This window comes from Osmia bicornis, chromosome 2 (genome assembly GCF_907164935.1).
Source record: "Osmia bicornis bicornis chromosome 2, iOsmBic2.1, whole genome shotgun sequence".
NCBI lineage: Eukaryota > Metazoa > Arthropoda > Insecta > Hymenoptera > Megachilidae > Osmia > Osmia bicornis.
In genome coordinates, this window is record NC_060217.1 from 10942941 (window position 1) to 10963627 (window position 20687).

At 39.4% G+C, this 20687-nt stretch overlaps 1 long non-coding RNA gene across 2 annotated transcripts in view; it reads right to left on the reverse strand.

The window, feature by feature from the left end:
- LOC114871463 overlaps nt 1–20687 on the reverse strand; it is a 66014-nt gene that overhangs the window by 20110 nt on the left and 25217 nt on the right. The window contains exons 3-4 of one of the 2 annotated variants that reach the window (XR_003788579.2): nt 3790–4062; nt 1007–1660 (exon numbers count right to left, since the gene is read on the reverse strand). This is a non-coding gene — a long non-coding RNA (uncharacterized LOC114871463). Of the gene's footprint in view, nt 1–1006; nt 4063–20687 lie in introns of both variants that reach the window. The other variant, XR_006830504.1, reaches the window with a different exon arrangement.

Sequence of the window (20687 nt, forward strand, 5' to 3'; positions counted from 1 at the left end):
GGCCACTCTGTTCCTTTGTTATCTCAATTCTTAGTTACCGCTTCGATTCAACGGGGATATTGATTTTATCTAAACGTTTCGCGTCCTTTCATTTGTTCCTTTCGTAAAACCATCGAGTTAAGACATTTTAATTTTCTAAAGCTAAGATCTGCTATAGATAGCCATCTTGATGAGCCTATAGTATTTAGGATTGAAAAATTTGATTAATTATTCTTTGTATGATTGTGTAGAATATAAGAGGAGCCAGGACCGAACTAAGATTTCTAGGACCCAGGGCTATATCGAGAGGCACTTTTGTTGATAAACTTGATTGCAAAATTGAAAATTCTAAAGGTAAAAGGCAACAGTAACAAAGAATTTAATTCAATATTTTTTGACATAGTAAGAGGGTGTTTAGAAGGAGGTCTCTTAGAAAATGGAGCCCGGAGCAACAGCCCCTCTTAGACCTCCTCTTCATATCCAGCACTGGATAAACCCCACAATATAAATCTTTGACATAATTTTATAAATGAAAAAGAAAATCATTTACATTAATCAGGCAATGCAATTAAGAAAATTCTAGGAACAAAATTATTTTTAACAGGTGCAATGAAATAAAATTTGCTTCTTAAACGAAAAGTCAATTAAATGTCATTTTAACTTTTAAAATTCTAACGATAAGCACCATGCACTAATTCGATTTTCCGAAAAGACGATGTTCGAATGGAGACAAAAGTCGCTGGGAACCAAATGAAAAATAATCTCCAGATCTACGCTCCAGCTTTCAAACACGATAATAAATGAAGGGCTGAGAAACAGTTAGCACAATTCCCTAGAGAAAGTGTATCTCCTAAAGGATCACAAGTCCAAGGACTTTTACGATTCCATCGATAAGGTGTCGACGAAGGTCCGTGGCATTGGATAGAACGAGAAGGTGTAGAAGGAAAAGGGTGGCCAACTGAGGGTGGCACCGAAAGACACACGAACCAGGCGAAAGGAAAAAAAAAAAAAGAAAAAAGATAAGTACCTGTCGGGCATGGCTTTTCTCTTTGGTCCACCATTAGAGCAATTTTAACGTCTTCTCAGAGCCACGCCGGTAAAAAAGCCGATGAGTCGTTGCGCTAGACTGAAGAATGATCGGAGAGGCGCCGAACCGCTATCCCCTCTGTCCCTCTGACATTCAATCTTTCGATCCTCCTTCTTTCTCTTCATCCTTACTCGAACCTTCTTCATTACCCGGCTCCCTCTCCTCGTTCAGCCCAAAGACGAGTTCCTTCGTCCTTCATCTCACCCTTTTCCAACTTCCTCTTTCTACCTTTGGTCCAGCTCGCTCTTCCAGGACTCGTTAGATTCGCCCGAGGATTATGTTTCGTGCTATTATAGCTCTCTTCGACGATGAACACCCGCGCTTCTTCTCGTCTCTCTTCGTCCACCTCGCTCCTCGTGTATGCACAAAACAGCGTCGTTTCTTCTGACCACGAAGAGGGCCGCCGGCGCTGATTGATAAAATAGTTGGCTCGTCAGCGCCGAGTGCCGAATAATTGGTTTGTCAGTCAAAGGTGATCGCGTGAAAGGATAATGCTTGTCAATGATGAGACTCGTTATCGTACTGTGTCTACCAGGAGGTTGCTTTTACACCGTATCTTCGACACGGTATCCTGCAACACGTGCAGTCTTAACCCTTAAAATAAAATTATCCTGACCAATTTACGAAATTATTGTTACGCTGCCAATCATCGCACAGTCAACATTTACCCTGATGGTAGAAATGTTAATGACTCTTATTGCAACCCTTGTAAATTGATTTTTATATTTTATGAAGTTATGTTACCACAAAAATTGCAAAATATAAAAATAAATTAAATTTTAAATACCAATAATAATATGATAAATTGTAACATAAAGAAACAATTATTTGAGATGCGACTTGTGGCGCTACGATACCTTAAGCCGCTGCCACGGGGGTTGATTTAAGTATACGTTGCAAATGAACAGTAAAGAAGTACGCGCATCCACGTCATTGAAGACGCGCGTTGCCAAAGAGAGGAGATAAAATAATAAACGCAGAACGAACAACAGGGCTGTCTTGACAGACGAAGTTAGTCCGCGTCCAGCCGGTGTACATCATCATTCAAGCCGGTTCCAGCAGCGTCATACTTTCTCACGGAATCATTTTTAACATCGTCCGCACGGTGACACACGTACGCGCACACGTACAGGGAAGGTGAAACAGCGTATCTCGACGATTTTGAACAGTACAAACATCAATTTCGTTCCCGGAGGCGTGCAACGCGGGACGCAAAAAGAAAATCCTGAAACGGACGTGGATCTCTACGTGGGGATCAGGTATATCCTGGAACAGGCCAGGGAGCTATCCGTCTCGGTCCCTCTGCAGAATGTTAGAAGATATATTATACTCGAAGAGGGTGGTAACACTTGTTTGATTCAATTCCAGGAACACGCTCCGAGGCGCCCCGTTCAATTTTTCTTCCGCCAAAGGAACTTCCCGCCTCTTACGCGTATAACCTTCGTACACGTTCGCCGCTTATGACACCAATTCGCAGTCATTACGAGGATGTGATAAGAATACGATGCCGGTTAAATGAATCTTTCGGTAATTGATCGGTCTAGATTGCAGGGATAGCTCATTTTTCTTTCTTTCTCGTCGATTAACAACGGTGTTTCGTGTCTGGATCATTTCCGTGATCGAGTGACTCTGATGTTTCTCTTTTTCTTGCCCGTGAGAAATGGTTCGCGAGCGGTGTAACCAATTAAGACACGGAACAGATTCATCGAATTAACATGGAAAATAAATTTCTTTTCTTACGAAAGAAGTCGGTCTTTTTAATAAGGGACGTTCCAGGATAAATTAGGTATTTAAATTTGGCATCATTGTGAAATTGAGAGGAATATTAAAATATAGGGACAGTGAATTATTGAGAAAAAAGAAAAAGGATATTTACCCTAAGAAATCTCCGCGTATTACCTCCGCAGTTCAGCGTCAATTAAGCCTCGTTATTAATTTAACCCTAACCTACTTACGGAGCAGCACTTTCAAGGGTACGATACACCAAAACACCGTTTCGACAAAGCATGCACCCGAAATTCCGCGTTATTGCTCTCAAGCCGATTGGAGTTTGAATTACCAGGGTCAATAGACGGTCGATGCAACCTGTTGCGACAAAGTTCCTCCGCCATTCGGGTCCGTCCGAACAAGACCTTCCGAGAATGAAGTGGTCGAGGAGACAACAAGAGTAGGAACACGATTTCGCAATATGATGTCTCGTGACACCGCACGACCGTCGTTCTTACACGAAAAAAAAGAAAAGAGATCGGGTCCGTAAAAGAAGAAGAGGAAGGAATTACAGGAGCAGATCAATGGGTCAAAGCTGTCGCAATAAAAATCTCACGGCTACCTGGATAAAACGAGACAGTAGGGTAGGTGGCGATTTAACCAGCATGTTCAGGATCCGTGGCATAATCAGGATGCTAGAGGAACGCTACCTGGTCGTCTGGATCCTCGCCGAGGTGACGAAGAGGCGAGGAGGATAGAGAAAGAATGAAGAACGTGTGATGTCCGCAAGAAAGCGAGGGCAAAAGGTGTCGCGCGCGGTTCCTCACACGGGTCCACGGGCACGCGTTAGAATCCGATTGTGTCCCGGAAGGGAACGGAGAGGGAAGTGAAGAAAAAAAAGAAAAAGAAAAAATACAGCAGCGAGTTGAAGAACTTCTGCCGGTGCAGAAGGAGACGGAAAAAAGGGCAGTGGGTCGGTAGGGAAAAGAAAACGGTTGCCGTCCGAACGAACCTACCTTACCCCTCGTCCTCGACTTTAATTCCTGCTATTATTGAAATACGTGGCTGCCACGTGCCACGGGGCGACTCTCTTCCTTCGCTACCGTTTCTCAGCCCACTCGGATCACGGCAAGGGAGAAGTTCCGCACGCGAAAATCCAAGCTCACAGGTGGAACGAAGACTTCGCCCCAGGTAGGTACCTGCCACCTCCTCCGTGGTCGTTCGCGATTTTGCGAAGTGGATGATGGTCCTCCTTCCGGGGGTGTTAACCCTCGTAAAGGTGGAATTGTCTGTAACAGATGAAAGTAATGAGAAATTAATTAGGTACAGTTTAAAATTTCAAACCTTCTATTTGCTACCACGCATTATTAGTATGATAGTTATTTCATTTGAAATAATATTTTTCTATTAGTTTCTCTTTTTTTGATTACGGGTGATATATTTATAGATCCTGAAAATGGTAAAGGTTATTAAGAAAACAGTAACAACTTTAGATAATGAATTAATATCAAATAATAATGGGGTACAAGTCTTTCTTAAGAATCATAAATAAATGATTTATCAAGTTTCAGCGATCAACTATCACACAGGATGTAGTGAAAGGATTAGGAGTGGTAGTAGGGGAGATACGTAAAATAGAGTAAAAAATGTTCTATTAACAAATGCATACTTCTTGTTTTTTAGATTATTAACAAATCACCTGTCATTGATGTTGGAAAACATTCCAATGGAAATAAGAAAAATAATATGATCCCAAATGACTTTACACTTATTACTAATAAGATTTAAAATTTTTATTTTCAATAATCCAGGTTCGAAAAAATAATTTGCCAAATATTGATTAATATTTTCGATATTTTCCATATCCTGTGGATGTTTATCATTAATATTATTAAGAATTTCCTGATTCACCCTAATTAAAAAGACTGAAAATGATAAGTAATAGAGAAAACAAAATATCGTGAAAATAGTGGAAGGAATTTATTAAAAATTCAAACACTAATTTTATGAAACCTTTAGTGGCACCAAGGGTGGTAATCAAAACGACATAACACCACCTTGTTAAAAGACACCCTGTACATGGTGCAGAAACCTGATCAGTTACGCAAAAGTTGCACAGGCAGCATTGAGTTACCATAATTAAAACGCATAACGGCGTTAAAGGAAACGCCTAAGTAGACTGTAATTGCAACATTCTATCGTTCTTGCCTCTCGGCTCGGCTCGAAACGCGACAGGATAATCCAGTTGGTAAACGGACGAGGTGCATTAAAGTTCCTACCCTCGCTTTTGGCTCTCTTCGTCGATAACGATAATGACAAACATTATCACGGAAGTTTATCAATGCAAACACGCGTCGCCGCAAACACTAGATTAGATTCACTCACCGAGTAAATTTTCGAGCAAGTTTATTCAGATAAAGAAAAGAAAAAAAAAAAAGAAGAAGAAGAAGAAAATAAGAAATACCTCGATAATCGACTCGTTTCCCAGCCGCAAAAAATTCTATCGTCACGACGAACCTGCTGATTATCTTAATCGTCGAAAGAAAATAAAAAAGAAAAGAAAAATAGTTACCCTGAATGATTTACAACGTACGGGATTAAATCGAGTTGCAGTAAGCATCATCACGCACATGCTCGTTTTGCGGGTGCGACTACAGATCACCGATAAACACGATCCCTCCATACCTCGGTGTCATAATATTACAGCCATTATGGTAACAACGTTTTCCTCGCAGCATCGTTGCGTTTAATGCTTATGCATCGTGATTTGTGATCTCGCCTCGCCGCGGACGACCATGAAAGGATCGTTGTGCAAGTACAGCAACAGGGTTGCTCCGTAAAGATAACTTGTAGCAACCGCTCGTTTCTTAATGCAGTTGTCAACGAGATAGTATGTCAAGTGTGAATAAGTATGATTTAAAGTGCTCGTTGTTTATATTTCTTCTGATCCGTGTTATTTGTGAAAATTATGACCGATAGGCTTTTCAGATCGTCAGTGGAACATAGTCGGTAGAAGTTCTTTCAATTTTTTGACTAAAATTTCCATTTGAATTTCTAAGGGAGAGACTTTCACATATTAGAAAAATAGTATATTAATATAGAATTTGGAAAAGTAGAATAAAAAGGAATTTAATATGAAATGTTGAAAATCTCAATTAGAGTACACAGTATTATAATTTCAATTTCGATGGTACGGATTTATTAAAAAAATTGATAATCACTGACCTAGGGTATTTTGATATTTTTTCTATTCCTTGTTACATACTTCAAGTAGCATAATGCAACCAATAAAGATGTTTCAGTATAACTATTTAACCAGCAAAATTATCTCATCGGTCATCGTAAATATCGTGACAAGGATTCATTAAAGAAGTTCATTACACACGTGCTAAGTACCGCGCCATTGTCTCGCCGTGCCTTCCCGTGAATAATACCCCGTTGACGCCATAAACGACAGTTTATGATGTATCAGTTAATAGTCTTCTCCTAGAAGGGCACTTAGGCCCGGTACTCGTAGCCGAGTGGACGGCGGCCATATATTTTATTCATGAATCATGAGGAACACCCCACGATTAGGCAGGATGCTCATGAAATCGGTTCCTCCTTGTAATCCGTAACGACGTGTTTATACCGTCGCCGGAGAAACTTTCGCACGATTTCTCGGGAAAGGTTTCGGCTCTTCTTTTTCATTTTTTTTTTTTTTTTCTTTCTATCTATCCTCAGGATGGCTCGTGAGGTCGAATTTACAACGAGACTATCGACCGATCCTCGCACGCGGCGTTTTTGAAACATCATCGAACTCGCTCCCGCCTCGAGACTTTTTATATTCCTCGTAAAATTCGATGATTTTCGAAATTTATGGTTATACGATCGTTTCCAGTTTAATCGTTATTAGCTCTGCAATTTGTATATCGTGTTTTTTGTGATTAGCAGCGAAAATAACTAACGGCGGGAGCATCTTTTGCACATAATAACCCTTTCAGTTTGATACAGAAATTTAATAATTACTGTGTTATTAGTTATTATTATCTTGAGAAAATTCATAATCTTCTATGAAATTATTTCTTACAATTTAACAAATAGGTATCAAGCATTTCGCTATATTTATAATAATTTTTATTCCTATTATCTGAATTTAATTCCCAATCTAATGTAAGTAATTATTATTTTAGAAATTATAAAATGTTTCTTATAATCAAGAATCTTATTATCAGTCTCGAATCAAATACTTAATTTTCTTCTAAGAAGAATAGTAATTCATACAGATTGCTGCTATTATTGCCATTCGCCTCATTGCGGTTTCCTTAGGATGCACTTCGAATTACATACTACAATTTGCAATGCATCTATCCGCAGCTGTCATACACGCAAACCGTCGAACCTCCTAATCGAGAACGCAACAATTCCCCTTGTAGAAAAAGGCGCAAGCAAAGTGCATGACAGGTGAAACATGCGAGTGGAAATCTGCAAGTTCACATCGATACACGATCGCGTTTCAGCTCGCCTGGATTCGTAACAAAGTCTCACTTTAACGATCCGTCCAGCTGGATAATACACCGTTTGAACGTTAAATTATACTTGTCAGCCGGGTATTTCGTTACCACCATGACAGGGGTGAATCGACGTACCGGTTTTTGCAAAATGACTAAGAACAATGATTAACATTCGCAACAACATTACGTTCCGGGCTGCCGAGTACAACGTCGATTTAATTGCTGTACCAAGAAAATGAATAGTTCCAAGGACAGTTACACCGTTCGAAGGATAAGGTAAACACTCGGACGTTCTACTATCGTTATTACAGGTCGGGCACTGTTATTATCTTCACGATAACATGTAATGAATGAGAGAAAACGAGCCCGCCATTATCCGATAATTTTCCCTCAGGTGCATCGTACCCTTAATGTCCCTGCTTAGGAGGTTTTCTAATATCCATGTAAAACCGTCAGACCCTTCCAGCATCTCGAAAATGAAATTATCGCCTGATTTAGCTTCATGGTATCCTTAAATAATTCTCTCTGGAAATTTTCAATCGTAGGTGGCCCTTGACGAGGGTTTTTCATAATCACGGGACAGGGCCAGGCATGACCTTTGATGGATCATCGACAGTGAATAATCACGACAGGAATCTATTTGAATATCAAATCGCGTGTCTGCCCGTTGCATGATTGAAAATAAATAATATAGAAAGGCTTCCGTTGAAAGACTCCCAAGTTTCTATCGTCTCGTTTAGCTGATCATTTTAATTCTTTAATGAGACTACTTGAAATTGTTTCGTGTTTATGGTCAACGTTTAATCAATAGATACCACTTCAGATATCGTCGTAATACTTGTTAATTTTTTTCTAACTTGTTTTCCGAAAGCAGATAACCAGGATATTGAGAGAAGGCAGTACAATATTTTAATATCTTGATCAGCAATTAATGCTACCGTTCGAAAACTGGTTCTGCATTCAATTAGTTGCAATAACGTTAATGAGGCTTGCTGGTTAACGTAGCTTCAGGTTTCTTGTAATAAAGGTGTACAGGTATTTTAAGCCATTTCACTTCCGAGTTAAGACATGCACTTACAATTAAAACAAAAAATAAACGAATTATAAAAGAGTAATAATTTGCAAGAAATTTCTGAGAAATATTGACTGACACTTTGTTAAATTTTCATTATACAGAAATATTTATTTTAATAAATTTAATTATTATTCTTTTAATATAATTCTTTCCATTAGCTAAAGTTTCAATCATAATTAATTGAGTAAGATTAACGATAAGTAAGTTCTTATGGATACCCAGGTATATTTCAATTTTTAAATTAATTATTCCTGGAAAAATTTTTAGTCTCTGAAAAATTCATATTAAACGTGGCCTCACATAAACCGTACGATGTCGCGTTCAAACAATGCAAAAGAAACAGTAAACTTTCATCTTCCAAAACAGTGCATTGCTTACCATCCTCGTCTCTTAATTTACTTCTCTTCTTTTATTCAGTCGTGCCTCGTCCACTCTTTCCCAGCAGCAATAACAGCGACATAAATCAAGATACTAATTTTAAATCTCATCTCGACCTCTGAGTTTCATTTTTAAACTCGCTGTATATCTAAATGCCTCCAGTTTCCTTCAGCATCTCGAGGCATTAAAATTATTCTCTAATCGTTGGACTTTTTTCCCTTAAGATACTTACATTTTCACGTAACAATCATAAAAGGGGAAAAAAGAAAAATTTAAAAAGAAAGGAGTAAAATATCTCTTGAACTGCCAACGACCTATACAGAAGTCTCCTCTTCGAAACGATTCCCTCCCTCTTCGAGTCTCTTATTCGCATCGGCGATTCGCGACGGTATAATTATTTTCGCAATCCTTCCAAAGGATCGTTCGTGGAAGCGTAACATCTTCCGGACAACTTTCTAAAATCCTGGAATGAACGAAGGGAAGGGTTGATCGAAGGTAAGAGGTGGATGGAACAGGAAGGGTAACGGGACCTCAGCGAGGACTCGGTTTCGGTTCACTCCCACGATGTGGGATCGTGATTCTTGTTGTGAGCCATAACGGGTGCCATTCAGCGGGCAGAGAATGCGGATAAAAGAAAAGTCGATGGATAGCAGTTGAACGAGCGCCAATAGACGTGAAACTCGAACTGCTTCGTGGAAGATCGAAGCTCCATTCGACGAGTCGCTCATTTCCCAGAGTAATTCGAACAAGTTTCGTCCGGTATCCAGTTACCGGGCCTCACTGACATCGGGATGCTTCACCGTTAGCCCCCACGAAAACGAATATTTCACCTGAATAGAAATTTCTTGCGGCAATTTCCCCTGGATAAATCCCGATCGCGATAGGCTCTCCTTCGAGTAAATTCGCGATTTCTATCGCAAATGAATTCCTGACTATTTCAACTGTCGATGCTTTCGATTGTTGTCGATATTTCAATTAGAGAAATGAAGATGGAAGCTTTAAGCATCCGATGAAAGTTCTTTAGTCCTGGAAGAAACTGAGGAGAGCCTAGGAAACCCTAAGAAGAGCCTAGGGAAAATCTAAGGATTTCCCCTGGATAAATCCCGATCGCGATAGGCTCTCCTTCGAGTAAACTTGCGATTTCTATCGCAAATGAATTCCTGACTACTTCAACTGTCGATGCTTTCGATTGTTGTTGATATTTCAATTAGAGAAATGAAGATGGAAGCGTTAAGCATCCGATGAAAGTTCTTTAGTCCTGGAAGAAACTGAGGAGAGTCTAGGAAACCCTAAGTAGAATCTAGGAAACCCTAAGAATAGCCTAGGGAAAATCTAAGGAGAACCTAATCTAAAATTTATATACTGCATTTGAAGTAACGACGTCGAAATCGTGGCTGGTTGCCAAAAATATCGGCGTAGAGGAATTTTCACGCGACGAAAAGAGCCGAGGATCCCCGGTTGTTCGTCGAATTCCATCGGGTCCCGGCTGCAATCAGTAACTCCCTATATAACGTCATATACCGCGTGGCGCAAAAAAGGAAACGCACAAGCGCACGAAAACTGGTTTCGCTCTCTGAGTCACCGTCTATAATGATGGGCCGACTGAAACAGGCGCTGGAGATTCACTCGTTGGTCGAAAAGTTTTCGTAACGGATTAGAAGGGCCGTTTCAAGACCACGAACGAGCACGAGGAAACACGGAGCTAATAACGCGGCCACGTTTCCGGTCGTTAAAGTGTCGAAGCTTGTCAGCCCGATAGCACTTTACTCGTACATACAATCTCGTTCATAAGCGTCACGAGACAATTATTAATTTCAATTTCAATTAATAATATTAAATTAAACGATTATTTATTGATTCCTTGCATTGATTTGTACTACAAAAATGAATATTCAAGAAAAATTTATTAGTTTGTGATGAAATTTTATTAAAAATTAATTAATAGAATCGTCCTGATTCATTGAGAAAGACTTTTGTCTCCCTTTAAGCAACAAGGGGCCATTTCATTTTCACTGCAAGAAATCCAGCTCGAAATTGAGGGATTTTCGTTGCGATATCTTTGTTAATGAACCCATCGGGTAGAAATGACCGGCTGTAAAAGCAACAACAACCATCGGCCCGCGACGAACTGGAAATCTGAAGCGAAGCTGATTGGAGGGATTCGCGTTCTTGTTTGCTTCTGGATCGTCGAAAAATCCGGCACGATGAATAGGCGTTCCAGGAACGTGTTTCGACTCACGGCGTGCCCGGTACACTCGTTCCTTGTAGAGGAAGAAAAAAGTGCAAGGTGAACGAAAGCAGCTCGAAGAAAGATAATCGAAATCTAACGCAGCCGCGATCTATCTTTCCCTCGAATCGAGAGTTATCGATCCTGCTTGACATGCCGCGTGAATCGCGCGTTAAATATGTTTAATTAAGGGGATGAATCTTGAGAATGGTATGAAAGATAGGGTCGAAGTAACAGATGCGAGAAATACAATTTAAACATCTATTAACGTGGAATTTAATTGGAGAATAAAATTGTAAAAAGATAACTGAAATAAAAATTGTACACACAATTTATTGTTTGCCGAATAGATTTGCAATTTTGCATAGAACTCTGAATTTACGTAAAAATTCATTGTGTAATACGTTACGTAATCACAAACGAAACTGCAGGAATAAAAATGTTTCGGGGAAGCGTTTCAATTTATGGTGAGTTCCCCACCTGCTGGCGGAACGAGAGAAAAATATATGAAAGCAAGGGAGGAAAGGAAAGGAAGAAAAAAAAAATCGAATTTCGTGGTGGAACCTCGGTACGTGAAACTGGCAAACCTTTGGGATTCCACTAAACCGGAATGAGGGAATAGGGGAATAAGGGAATTACGACTTTCGGAGGTGGGGTTCATCTTCGACTCTGAATGCAATCGAATGCACTTTCCTTTCAATATGAATCCCGTTTTTGTGAGGGATATTGGTGACGTGAAAACGAATTTCCTATGAATATAAGCTACTTCGATGTTCAAACAATTTGTAATTTAATAGTGTCGAAATTGTTTTGGTGTAAAATTAAACAGTTGCAATTCAAAATGATCATTTTGAAATTATTATATTAATCCTTGAAGAGCGGAGCTTGAGTCAATCGAGACCCAAGATTATAAAATATACAAGGATATTGACCTAAAGTCAAATGTACAATATAATTTTCAAATAAAAGAGTTTTATTTCAAACTCTTGAAAATTAAATTAAAATTCGGGATCTCTCCATGGTCCGCCATCCGAGGATTACTGACCATTATAAATATTTTTCCATTATACTTAATAAAATTAATTATACGCTAGTAGAAGCTAATAGAATTGGACGTGTGAATTTTCTGAGTACCTATGATAGCCACTAATAATAAAAGAGTCGTATGAGCTCCAGAAATCAAAGATCATCTCATTGCATCCTCAAATAACATCCAACACAAGTCACCAATCCACGAAACCATCACTCGTCGCAACTGACCATACGATGGGACACCAAGGAACGTAGAGATTCTACCGGAAACGGAGGTGCAATCCTCGTGAATCACCAGGGAATCAACACGACACTCTCGGGAATCTCGATTCGCGCGATCTTCCGGTAGATTTCTACGTTTGACCAACTCTTTTCGCGACTTCTCCGGTCTCTCTGTTAAAGCCAAGATAAACTGTCGGTGGCGATCGAAAAGAAGAAGAAGAAGAGGCAAGAGGGATTCGGAAGAGGAGAAGGAAGAAGAGAAGGCGAGGGTTAAAAAAGAAAAGTCGATGCACGAATCGAGATGCAATTTGATCCTACGACCAGGTTCTTCTTCTGCCACTACGGAACGACTCAGGGCTGAAGTTGGTAGTCCTCGAGCTCACTTGACGTGAATGAGGTGACAGGCATTGTCCCACATGTTCTTCGTGTACTCGCGTATCTTGCCCTCTTTGATCGCATACATAATGCGTTCCCCGCGTGCACGCGGCACCTTTTGCAGATTTCTCTGCTTCTTCAACTTCTTCTGCTACCGTCCACTTCTTCCCTTCAGCCTTGTAATCTTCAAATTTCTTCCTCCTCCTTCCCCGGTTTATTCTTCTTTGTTCTACGTCGGCGAAAATTTTCTAGCCTCGATGAACTTGCCAAGAGCGGGATGTTCGCGACACGACCCACTCGTCGGGGATTATTTTCGACCGTTCGGTTTTATCGAAGCTTTAAATTTCACTTTATTATCGATGAAAGAAGAAAAGAATCGTAGCCGTTGCGGTGCGCATATTAATATAGAGAAGACGAGAGCTGTTTTCATGGCGATGGTTAATTTTAAAACGACGTTCTCTCCGACGGAGAAGCTTGTTTTCGCCGAAAACAGACCGTTCGCAAACTGCGCGGATATTATGGCTGTCGAATGAACTATACTTTCGTTTATTAATCGTATTTCAAAATATACTTTTCTATTTTCAATATCTTAGGTACGTTGCTTTTTAAAGCCTCGTATTTTTAAGTAATCCTTTGAACGAATGGAAAATATTCTGACGAATAAAATTTCTTTAGAAACGGTGCAAACTTTTGCATACCCTTAATAATGTTTACGGTTCTTTTTATTACTTTGCTAATACACATAGTTAATGTCATCCGTATAGAGGGATGTGACAATAAAATAAAATAAAATAAAATTTAAAATACAGAATCAAGCGGTTCCGAGTTTATAGATTTTCTTTAATTATTGCTCGATTTTTTCAAGTTTTGTGGGAGTGTCCCGGCATGGGTTTTCGGAATGCAAACATGCACCGTGAGTTTCACGGGATCTCACGTTCCATGGGTCGAGTTCCATCTGACTGAGTCAGTCGTAGCCAACGGCGATTAAAATCTTAGTATGACTACACGAATTTCTAAAGAAGTCGCTCGGACAGCTTCACGAGCGTCCTGTCAAATATGTTTCACATCGAATCACAATTGTAAAAGCTATGGGCAAATATCGTTGCAGTTCGATGAAACGTTTGATCCGTTAAATGGTATGTTTACGAGGGGCCATACAGAAGAGAAAACTAAATACGAACGACACGAAAGAAGGGTATAAATGTGCTTTAATTACATCTGAGAGGAATAAGCAAGGTGCTGTAAAATTGTAAATGCTGTTGTAAACTTATTCTATAATTGCTTAATCAACGTGTTATTATTTTTATAATAAATATGAAATATTTTTTGTCATTTGCTTTTCTGCATTCCGATCAATTCGTTTTTAACTACCCTTTTATAGGGTGCAATTATTTTCAGTAATTTCTAAGTGTCAGATATTAGTACAACAGAATAATAATAGAAAGAATATATTAACTATTTTATGGCAGCAATTATTTATTGCAGGTTTCAAGATGATTTTCAATTAATTTTATGTATACTTCTGATATATGAAAAGCTTTGAAATTACTTAATCAAGTGTCTTGATAAATTAATAGGCACCGGCTCTTCAAAATCGTTCGTTTTAATATAACACCACTTAACCTGGCGTATCATCTTCATTACATCCCGCTCGTAAAATTCCCTTCATCATTGCACCATGAAAATCCACGCCGACTTTTTCCCGGGTTCAGCAAAGCAGAAACATCAAACAAGCGACTTTTGTTTGTCCCGTCTAAAGGAGGCTTTGATAACTCCATCGAGCGTTGGTTACTCACGGTATGGCAATTCGTACGATAATCGACGCCCTTTGAACAAACGTCACCCGGTAAGCGGCACAATAAAAATGGTAATGGTCGTATAAGCGTCCCCCGACTCTGTACGGTGTGCTTGAAACCGCCTAACGACACTCCGCCGTGCGCATTTCGCGTTATTACCGCACATTTACGACATCTTTACACCGATGCGGCCAGCAACAGGTTACACCGGCGCCCTCGGTGCATTTACTACGGGTGCAGTAAACCGAATAAGTCCTGCTTTGTTAAACGAGCCGGCACCCCATGAGAACAGAATCATTTCGGCAAGTTAGCCTCTGCTTTGCTACGCGCTGCTATTCTCTACCGTTTTATTTAATTAACGGCTGCCGGGAAATTAGTGAGACTCCGCGTTTACGTGTTCCTTGATACTCTGATAACACCGTTTTCTATGCATTTTTCATTCTTAACGCATGCTTCGTTCAGGATTTTCACTTGTACGTTTAATTTATGTTGATAGTAGATAACGTTTTTCATTTAAGTGATACATAAACTGAATGCACTTTTCTATGCACCATGCACTTTTCTATGCACTATGCATTTTGCACTCATAACACGTGCATTATCCAGTCTTTGCATATTTGGCTACGTTATTTATTATATAAAATATTTTATTTTTAATGGAAGCAAAATTTGTTAGCTCTAATATGAATTATAAATTATTTAAACGAAATTTAAAATGAACAAATTTCTTTCTACAATAAAAAGACATTGCTAGCAAAAGAGAAAGCTATTAATTTAACACAAATTTCCTAAATGCAACGATATATTCACAGTTACTCGAATGCTATAAATTAGTATGAACGAATTTCCAATGGAAACAAGGAAACATTACCATCCATATTTATGAAAAGAATTTACGAATGTATCGGAACATTGCAGAATCCTTTCTTCGTATCGCTAGTATATGCGTGTTACAAAACGATGCAGTTTTAATCGTTGTCGAACCATCGGCCAAATTAATTAAGCCTACAGGGGCCGGTAATTAAAATCGCCACGAAATCAGTCGGACCGTCTAATGAATATTCGAAACCAGTTCGTACTAAGCGCATTCCTCGATCGATTAGATTGTATCGAGCTTTGTCATCTTTCAAAATTTCTCAGAAGGCAAACAACGACATTCTCGTCTGCCTTGTACGTCTTAAATTTCCATTTTCCCGGCTTCTTTTCCCACGCGAAACACACGGAACGCTTATAAAAAAGGTCGTTCAATACACCAGAACCAAGTGAACGAGAAAACAAAAAATTGAACAGCTTTGAATAGAAATTCACTTTGGTTATTTATTTAGAAATTGGAGCAAATTGAATTGAAGAAGTTTCGAATAAAATATTGACAAAAATTATTATTTATAAAAGTCAAGGCGTTAAAAATATGAAAGTTAGAACGATTTTGAAAATTTCATCTTTCGCGTGATTTATTTTACTCTAAATAGAAACAGAGAAAAGAAATGCTGAAATTGAACATCTTTTTTTATGCTGTTCCTTTTTCTCTTCTCTCAGAAATGCTGTTATTGTTAAGATGGCTGAAAGAAAGAAAAAAAAAATGGAACTTCATTTTTCACGCACTCTAATCGTCCCGCTATGCTGCACTTTGAGGGTTCCCATTAATGTTGTGAATTCTTGCATCACAACAAAATATTTGCTTTTCAGCCGGCCCTGTTTGTATAGGTGCACGCAGGCCATCCAAGGTCTCCGCTTCTTTCTTTCAATTCTTTTGCCCTCTCGTTTCCTTCCAGAAGATCTTTCTTCTCGTTTTCTTCAGCTTGGCCTATCCTACTAACCGGTCCGAAAACGTTCGCCCACAAACAACACGTGGTGACTACAATTTATGTTCGCTTTTGCTGGCCCGCTTTTTCTTATTTTCCTCTGTTTTTCCAAGAATATCGTATTTTCGTAACTATCCAATTTTGGACTGCCTTTGACAAACCAGGGAGAACATAATTCACAGATCATATTTCTGTGTACTGTATTGTAAATTTATTTGAAATTTTAATGAAGAATCAGAGAAAAGATAATCGAAGAAATAATGGAAATTGTTTATAAAATAATTAATGTTTAATGGCAGAAGGTGATAACCCAGCTTATCAATAGGATTTAAAATTGAAAATTGAAACTTATCTATATCTGTTTGACGATATGACTAATTTCTTGCTAACTTTGTTCTGTACACACAACGTCTAACAATTCAATTCTTTCATAAGAATTTTTTTCAAAACGAAAAATACATGCATGCAACTCGTTCGTATCAATATCTTTCAACTAGAAACAATTGAAGTTTCAATATCAATAAGACCATCGAAGAGATCCTTCGACCCCTTTGTCTTCAGATAAATTACACCGCAGCGATGCATACATACACTACCTACCAAAAGTATAAGATCATCTTATTCAAATTTAAATTTTATCATATGAGTTATATAAAATAATATTTAATTTACCGAGGTGGGTACAAAATATATGGTCACTATTTTTATTTATAGAAATAATTTTTAGGAAGGAAAGATTTTTTATAAGATACTAAATAAAAGTAATTAACCCTCGAACCCTTGAACCAATTTACAAAACATATTAATTTAAAATTAAATGTTTAATTTTTAAACGAAAGGATTTCATATATTAGAAAAATAATTTTAAAAGGAACAGTGTAAAATTTAGAAATAATAAAAAATAAAAATTACGGCTCTCTTCATGGTTCGCCATCCGAGGTTTAAGCACTAAGAAAATTCAATTATTTCCAGCCACTTTTTATAAATGAATTTCATTTATCAATATAAATAAGTGGTCTCATACTTTTGACCGATAGTGTATATACGTATCTGCGATTTATCATGGCGAATGCTTGATCGTCACGCTTCTCGCTTGTTTCCTCGTTGAAATTCCCGGCGCGGAGCACCGCTCGCCGTTTCTTCCCCGATTCTTCAACGTTATCCCGCGCGGTCCTCTCGAATCTATCTTACGACGAGCAATAATTACGAATTACCGTCTGATAATCGCTAATTTCGCGTAATGGCCGTGACTTATCTTGCAACGGACAGGCTCACGCTCGAAATCAAGTCATTCGCGTTGCATTACGATCGTATTATGATTACCTCGCGCAGTAATTTGCGAGCGGCTGCAATGCCTCTTCATGGGCCGCAACGTTTTGCAACTGGCTTGCATTTATCCGTTGCTTGCTCTCTATCATTGCTGCTCTTTGTGCCTCGAGGGATCATCAATGCTTTTTGCAACAGACAACAGTAAATGGGCATTACTCGACCCCGGACATATTGTATCTCTCTTACTTTTTCGTATTTCCATGATTCGCCTTTTCTTTCCTTCTTCCTCATCGCGAATTCTGATTGGCCTGTCCGATCAAGGTTGCCTAATTATCGCGGCGATGCGAAATCGAGGTCGATTTTACTTTCGAGACCGTTTTCTCTGTTTCTGCGAAACAAATGTTTGCAGAAAATTGATTTATATTTAATGATAATGTTTGATTTGGTGATTGATATTGATTATGATCGAGCATTCAGGCTATAGAAATATATTTGATCTTTATTTTTACTTTCAATAAATAAAATTATAAATTTTTAATATTTGTGTTATAGTTGCCAAATACCGTAACAAATTTACAATATTGTTCATAACAGGTGTCTAAATGATCAACCCCTTTATCTCATTTAATTCAAAAAATATCTGCTGTGGTTTTGGATAAAACAGTTTGCAACACTACTTGGCCCACCCAGCACAGTCAAAGGGATCAATAGAATTTAAAATTACGCCCAAATTGCCAGGACCCTAGAATGCAACTTCAAAGTCGCAGTCATTCATTCCTTGAACCAGCATTCAAGTCTCCGCAGCGCGATTAAATTACAAACCTTCCCCGAAATCCAAGTCGACGAATTTTTCTCGATCAATTTGGTAAAAGGAAACGCAACAGTTGCGCCCCGTGGGCATACCGCAGGGCGAAGGAAAAGGGTTCGACCCCTGCGGAAGAAAAAGCAAACTCATCGTCGCATAATTTGCGGCGCGCGTTGCTAACCCGCCATTCCTCGAATTCGATTAAACGACGAACGTATAATTTCCGAATCCACGTTGTCGCCGACTGAATGGGGGGAAATAAAAAAACGGCAATTTCTTTTCCCCTTTCTTCGTCCGCCACCGCCTCCTCTTCGCAACACCCCGTCGCGAAAGAACGATGGAAAAATCGCTCGAGTCTCGTGTTACCATCGGGAGGAACGTTTCGAGAGAAGGCCGGATGCCTGGCGACCGGAAGTAAATATTATTCCTGTAGGTGCATCGTGCTCGCCGCTCTCCCAAACGAACGCCACAATGCGTCGATTGTATGCGTTCCACGTCCATTCACCGGCACGAAAGTTCGCGTAGCAGCTCGAAAATTCGCTTCGTGATCCTGTCGAAGGTGAAACGACGCGGCGAAGGAGAAGAAGAACGACGGGGAGATGGAAGGGGAAGAAGCTATTTTTCGAATTTCCCAGTACACAGCGGAGATCGAAGAGTGCTTCTACCTTTTGTCGAGACGTCCACTCGGATTCTTCTCGCGAAACGGTTCGCTGGAGGACCACGATTACCGGTGCTTTCTTCCTTCTCCTATCGCTCGCTCATCTCTTCCGGCTCTTTTAACGTGCATTCGTTCAGTCTTCTCTTCGTGACTCGCAATCGTGACGGGATGCTCTTTGATGACAGCTACGCAGCCGGATTCCAATTGTTTTCTTTCCCTTTCTTCACCATTCTTTCTGTCTTCCTCTGAACGAAAGACGAAGCTTATTTTCTGTCTTATCGGCTTCCGATGGAGTATTAGATATTTGGAAAATTTTATTTTATTTATGAAGGATTTTTTCGTTTAGTGGTGAAAATTAGGTTCTGAGTTCTATTCAATTAACCCTTTCACAATTGCATCATTAATATCTAATTAATTCACATTTTCTAGAAATAAATTATTTAACAATTTTTTAAGTATTCTAAAGTACTGACGATAAAAAGGAAATATGTGTCCAGCATTTTTAACTGAACAAAATTGAGAATGGATGATGTTTCACCAGAATCGGAGCAAAAACGATCGCTTCGAAGAAGAAGGGGAGCGAAGAGGAAAGGAGGGGATGGTTCATGGTGGCCACCCCTACTGGACGAGTCCATTTTCCTCGACGCGGGGGTGTCGACTACGTACTAGGCCCTACGACTAGGTTTTCGACGTCTACGTGGAATTCCAAGAAGGGAAGATTTATTTTTCTGAAGAGGATACCTAATGGCGTGCCACGAACCGAGAAACTCTAAAGTGGCTGAGTTACGACCTTGTAACAGAGGCTTCCATGACGTCGGCATCGATTCACTATTCTTTCTTTTTTTCTTTTTTCTTCTTTACTCTTGCTGCCACCTTTCGCGAAGTTTCGTCCTTTCGACTGGTTTTTCCAAAAAATCGTTCAAAGGGGTGCGTCCTGTGTCGCCACCCTGCTGGCTGCAAAAAAAGAACCGGACGGGTGGTCCTCGCGATCGACGGCAAAACAGTTTGTTATCTATTCTTGTATTAATAGATCTTTGTCTGTGAAACCAATTCACGCTTTCCTTCATTTTTTAGCTTATTTGAGTTAATATACAAGGTGTTCCATAATATAAGTCACTCACTGCTGGGAATTATTTTAATTTATGAATTTCAATTTGTACAACATTTGTTAGAAACTAAGTAAAAAGAAATATTATTAATAAATAATAATTATCTCTTACTTTGTATCTTTTTCACCATAGTAATATTTTCAATATCTTCCTTATGAGAGCGAATTTATTTTCCAAGTAACGTATACTAAATCGTTGCCAAACGATTTGAACGCACCTTTTTCCCCCTGGAAGCGTCACATTCCTCCATCGTGGTGTCCCGTGAAATCCTGCAGTGGCCACGGCGTGTTATCCCGCAAGAAGCGAGTAAAAAAGCGCGCGAATGAAGCGGAGAGGAGAAGCGATCGAGTCGAACGGGGTGAGAAGTAAAGAGACACTTTGCGTTTCTTCGAAAGTTACGATATTAAAATGTTGCTCGACGTTTAAGCACCCCCATCGGCGGACTTTCGATTTCAAACGTAAGCCGGGCTACAATGTAAATAAAACGTTTGCCTTCAATAAACTTCGAGAGACGAAGAAATAACGAGCCAGGGTGGAAGAAAACTTGAGGAGACGTCTTGTAATTTAACGTAGGAAAGAAACCGGTTTCCCGCAAAACACCGAAACGAGTCTTCTCTCGTTCATCCACCATCTCGCAGACAGAGACAAAGAAAGAAACAAAGGAGAAAACGAG